The sequence below is a fragment of the Athene noctua genome, chromosome 7, assembly GCF_965140245.1.
Source record: "Athene noctua chromosome 7, bAthNoc1.hap1.1, whole genome shotgun sequence".
Lineage (NCBI taxonomy): Eukaryota > Metazoa > Chordata > Aves > Strigiformes > Strigidae > Athene > Athene noctua.
In genome coordinates this window covers 16,061,393-16,067,456 of record NC_134043.1, presented here as the reverse complement: position 1 = coordinate 16,067,456, position 6,064 = coordinate 16,061,393, and positions in this window count along the sequence as shown.

Below are 6,064 nucleotides of genomic sequence, written 5' to 3'. Positions count from 1 at the left end.
GTACCAGACAGACTCAAATCAAGGTACTGTTAGGCAAATATAATTTATATAAAAAGTAGAAATTACTCTATTTTTTACATGTGTTAGTACTAAACAAAAAATAATAGGGATTATGGTAAAATGTGAATCTGGGCTTTACATTTTTATGTACATTGTTGTTAATAAAGGAGATATCTGTATGTCAAAATCACTTGGTAATTTCTTTCTGATAATTCTCTAATGCAGCATCAGTGAATGTGAATACACTACATGTGTTGCAATGCATTGGAACAACCAGAATATTCAAATGTATATTTCCATTACTGTTTTCATTGTTCTTGATCCACTCTTATTTCTGCTATATAAGAACTGATACCTAATTTGAAGGGGGCTAATTCGGCTTTTTGGATGTACACTTAGGGTCTTAGCAGTCTAGGTTTGTTTCATTTTTTTCTAAGGGAATGGGGCTCCTGTTCCCCTTTGACGTGTGTTATTAAAATCAACCAACAAGAATAAAAAATTGGTACCATTATTTCATGGAAACCGTGATGATGTGGTAACTCCTGACCTAAATTCAGAATAAGCGATTCAGTTATCATGTCAATACCAATAATTCAATACGTTTATAATAAATCACTATTAAACAACAAAACTGTCAAGTTATCAGGTTAATAGAATTTAATAACCCTTAGAAAACATGGAAAAGGGAATCTGCAGAAGGGACAGTGCATTTGGTTGTGAGTGCTAACTGAAAAGCTTCAGTACTTACAGCTTGCAGGCTCTCACCTTACACTGCTACCTCACCACCCTGTCACACCATCCACTGCAGAAATGACCTGCTGTGACATGATGCCATTGTGGTCACACTCAACCATGCTGACCCTACATTCACCTCCTAGCTGTGTCAAGATTTGACATTACTCTTTATAGTGGCAGGACCCTGAGCTCTCTAGAGTGGTAAGTTAGAATTGAAAGGGTAGACTCCTATACCACAGGAAAAAGAAGATATTAAACGGGTGAAAAATGGAACAATGCAGCCAAGGCATTGTTTCATTTTACATCAGAACTCATCCTGTGTGTATTTGATTGATATCACCCTGAGTGGTTAACTAAATGTTGATAACTGAGATAGCTACCACAAAAAAGGTACATAAATGAGACTAGGAGCTGAAGAAGGGTTGTATCCATATGGAAAGTGCAATCTGTAACATGAAAAGTTTTGAGCTCTACTATGGGAAGTTGGATATTTTGATTTTAAGATCTATTTGATGAAAAGTTATTCTCTTTGGAGAACAGTTTTATGAAAAAAAAAGCCTATGTAGTATACAGATATGCAGCAAATAAAAGCACATCCTTAATCATTATGAATGCACCTACAGGGCTCAGCCCAAGAGACATCTGCATAAAATTGCACAGATTCTTTCAGCTGAGCTGTAGGCATAAAGCAGGGTATACATCTATGAAGTGTATTAAGCTAGACTGTTATATATGGAAGGGTCTTACAGTTCAGCTAATGTTACACTTGAGGCTGTTCTGCAAAATATGCCAGCACAATTAATGTCAACACCAGATAACCAGTCACTGTAAATACCCTTGAAGGGATTTCTTATATCTTTTAGTAGAAATCCCATTTAAGAAGTAAAGATTCCAAATGTATCCCTGAAAATCAGAGGTCAATTCAATAACCTACAAACCAGCAGGCAAAATCCATCTCCCATTAAAGGCAAGTGTTATCTCCTTTGACAAGAGAGGGCTAGTGGGAAATGAATAAATGGATATCTTTTTTTCCTAGAACAGACTCTATATTAAGCACTCAGATTGTCCTTTATGCTTGTGTTGTGTTTTGCCATTGCTAGGCTGGACCATACTATAAACAGCAAGGCAAGTCCATTTTACACCACAGAATTTCATCTGTCCCCTCCAGGCTTCGTGCCATCTTTGTAAACCTACTGACTCCGTTCCCTTCCTAATACTTCTGCCTGTGCAGAACTGCATCTATGCTGCTTGACATAGATTTATTCTCATTATTAATGAATTAACTGTTGTACAGTAGTATTTAGAGGACCAGGTGAAGACAAAGACTCAAGTAGTGTGCATTATGATAGAAAAGCACTAGAAGGCATGTTTACTGTTTTGAAATGTGATTGATAAGAAGAGCAGCAGAAGTGAAGACTTAAAAACAGAATCAAGGACAAGGTTTATCTCACTGAAGCTCTCCTCATAGGCCACTACTGTCCTCCATAAAACTGAATAGTATGACTTGCTGTAGATATAGCACTATTTCCACCTTTTATGTATCACATTGTGAAAAACTCATTTTCTGTAAAGAAATCTGAATGAGAGACATATTGGAGGCTTCTCAGCCTTTTATAAATGCTGTTGCATCTAAATAATTGGTCAATCATAGCCAGATTTAAGACTGTCTTTTTTTCTAGACACTGATACTAAAAGGCTTCTTCTGTCATCATAGTATCCCTTCAAGCCAGGTAAAAGCAGAGCAGAAAAGTAATTTAATTTTGGCTTATCAGGTTGCACTGAATTTTACAACAGACCGATTCCTCACATGCCCCAGAGTGCATTGCATTTCTCAGTAACAATTTTTCCTGCAGCTCTGTTAAAGAACTGACTGTCCTTAAGCAGGTGTGCTGCTATCAGAACTTGCTATTGCTGTTGTTTGTGTTATGACAACTTTTACATTTTCATTTACTTTACAATCCTACTTAAATAAGTTATTAAGAGTTATTCTAGAAACTCACACTTGCCCCAACACCACACTAGATGCTCAAGAAAAATTATCTTCTGTGAGAAGACAAAGGAACCTGATCTAAACCGATTAAAGTTATAAATATTATTCTTTTCCCTATTTCTTTTCAATATCCAAGGCCCTGTTTCAAGTAGCTGTTATCTAACCAACTTTTGCTTACCATGTAATAACTGCAAGACAATGTTGATTACGAGCCACCTCCTAAAACAATGAAGTGTCAGAAACAGAGAGTACCTCTGTGCTTTCTCTTTTTTCTGTCGTTTGCTCCTGTAAGCTCCATTTCAGTGCAAGATAGAGGCAATTCCAGTTTCCACCAACAACTGCAACCTGACTGAATTCTAAAAAACTCAAAGAGATATAGCATGATGGTAAAAATGATCTTTTGTCTTGAAAAAGGCAGTTGAGAATTCAGCAAATTTTGGATTGCCATTAATTACTAAAATATAGCAAAGAAGTGATTTTTTTTTTCCATATAGAGCAGCACTTAAAAAAAAAAAACACAGAGTTTTAGAGATCTCATTCCATAATAGAAGTCTACATTAGAAAGTTAGAGAATGGTCTTAGATAGGACTAAGAGGTAAAATACATATAAGCTGTCCAGTAAGCTATGCTGAAGACATGCAACTTTTAATTTTCTTATGAAGCATTTTCATTTTTCATTGTTTTAAAAATCATTTAGGAACTGCCTTTGTGTCTAATTGATAATTAAGTGCTTCTTTAATGTTTACATCTCTAAAGCAATGTCTCCCGACCTCTGGCAGCCACTCAGAAGATTTAATCTCTGAAAGAATATCTTAAATATGTGCTACCTATTTTACAAGTCAGCTTGAACAGTAATTTTCTAAACAGTAGCTTTTATTTTAGAGCAACAGTGAAAGATTTTGAAATTATCTGCTGTAATTAAAAAAAAATTGTATAAAACTGAGTTCTTCTTTTTAAAAATAATTTGAGATAGTGTAGATATCTAAATTAACTTTGAGAGAATCAGCAACATCCCCCTTTTCACTAAGGAATAATCTCAGCTCCCATAAAACAGGAGGTTGTGAGGAGCAGAGCTATCAAGGACCTGACAGGTCCACTTCGTGACAAACTCAAATTTCTTCTTATTCCGCCACAGAACAGAAACAAACTTCATTTGTTTGTTTTGTTGTTTTATGAAATTGTGTCAAGACATCCAAGTCTGAATCAACTAGATGCTTCAGCCTGCATCTCCCTCCCACTCACCTGAGTAGGCGTAACGCTTACCGACGATATGACATACTGCTGTGCAAATCTGCCATCAGTGCATGTGGCCTTGCAAAAGTCAGTACTGCAAAGAGGCACAGGGATTTCTGGGATCAGCTTTATAAACAATGCTCTTAAAATCTTGTACCTGTGTCTAGTACAGTACTGTATAATGCTATTGCATGGAAAAAATTATCAACTGAAGAATTGATTAAGGCTGGTTAATGGCAGGAGACTCTGCTTTACTATTTTAGAAGTGGATGATCAGAAATAGTGGTACAACCATGGTAGGTCACACTGGACTGGAAATACGGTTTTCAGTTTATCATTTCTTTAGTCAGCTTCACAGCCTTCAGAAACTGAGAAAACAGATAAAATATTTTCAAGTTTAAGAAAAATAACAAAATTCCCCCCTCCAGACTCAGTAATAAAAGTGATGTGAAATGTATTATCCTGTTCCTGGGATTTTACACTCTTTAACTCCTCTGGTTTCATTTTTATCATTTAGATAAAACTTGATTGGAACTAATTTACACAGTGCCATTGACCTGTAAGTCGATGGTTTATTACGCAGTAGAAAACCTGCTGAAAAGATATTAAAATGTGGTAAATAAAAGACCTCTCTTTGTGCCACTGAAGTGAATATTAAGGCTAAACACCTGTTTACCAGTTGATTCCACAGTGTTATTATCTTGGCACTAGATCAAGTGTGTGAAACATTTATTTATTTAGGGTTTATGCAGCAGATATTTTACTTTATTGGTTTTTTGTCTTATAAGCCACATCAAGTTTATTCTCTTAACCTGATGTGTGTTCTAGGTGGTGTCTTTACTGGCCTTGCACTACTCATGATCAGTGAATGATGGAGCATTTTATCCAGCCCTTCATGAGGTAATGCTAAGGGTAGTTGGCACTCTAGACTTCTAGGCAGTTAAGAAGCAAGTGGGTGATGGAAAATGGCTATTTGCTGAATCACAGCTTGACATCCAAATCCCAAATGACTCCTGTAAATTTTAATTGAAAAACTTAAATATTTCCAATGAACATTTTTTTAAAAAAAATATCTTATTTTCTCTGATTTTCTTTTCACTTATTCTGCCATACATGTAAATTGTTGGCACAGTCCTCCCAGCTGTAAATCAAAACATCTCACTCTTCTTCAGCAGGGCTCTATTAATTTATATACACTGTGGACCTGCTACAAGATCTCTGTCATTTCTAAAATTCAAAAAAAGCACCCAAAGTGTGTAGCCAAGACTCCAATCCATTTGGTCATGGACACTGGGGCGTGTAGGATTAATGCCATAAAAGGAAACTGCCTGTGATGTTTTCCATAATGCCTCTGATGAAATTGTTCATATTCTTTTTCAGTACATCAAGACAAATACCACTGCTAATCAGTATAGCAGGCATCACAACTCTGATATTTCTGTGAATCTTATATTCATTCTAATTATATGTTTCTTCAGCATTAGGTCACAGTGGGTTGGAAATAGATTTTCATTTGACTACATTAGAGACAATTTTAAATCTCATGTTAGTTTGGATCATGTTTCCTAACCAATTCTAATAATTTTGTTTGATTTTACATAGTTACCCCCTCAGAGAAAAAAAAAACAAAACACAACAAAACAAAACCACAACAATTTGAATAATTTAAAGTGTGATTTATTAAATAAAACTGTCAACAGCAGTGTGTATCACTACTGAGAATGGCAAGCACTGAAGGAAAATGCTTCCAAGTTTTTATGATTTTTTTTCTGAGTCTTTACATTAAAGAATTGACATCAGATGCAGAACAAGACTAAGGTGAAAGAAAGAAAAAACATGGTTTTGAAGACATTGTATGGACTCTGCCTTCTTATTCCTTTCATCCCTGAAACAGATGGGGAAGAGTAAAGAATAAAGCTGTTCTGAAGGAGCATATGAATCAGTTAGATATGCATGCATATTTTTTTTTAAGCATAGAGATACTTTCATAGTCCTGAGCCAAAACTGCAGATAATTAGGGCTGTCATGAAAAGAGGTTAAAGAAACCCTTAAACATATATATATATATATATATTTTTTTTTAATTGTAAGGATTTTTTTTTCATA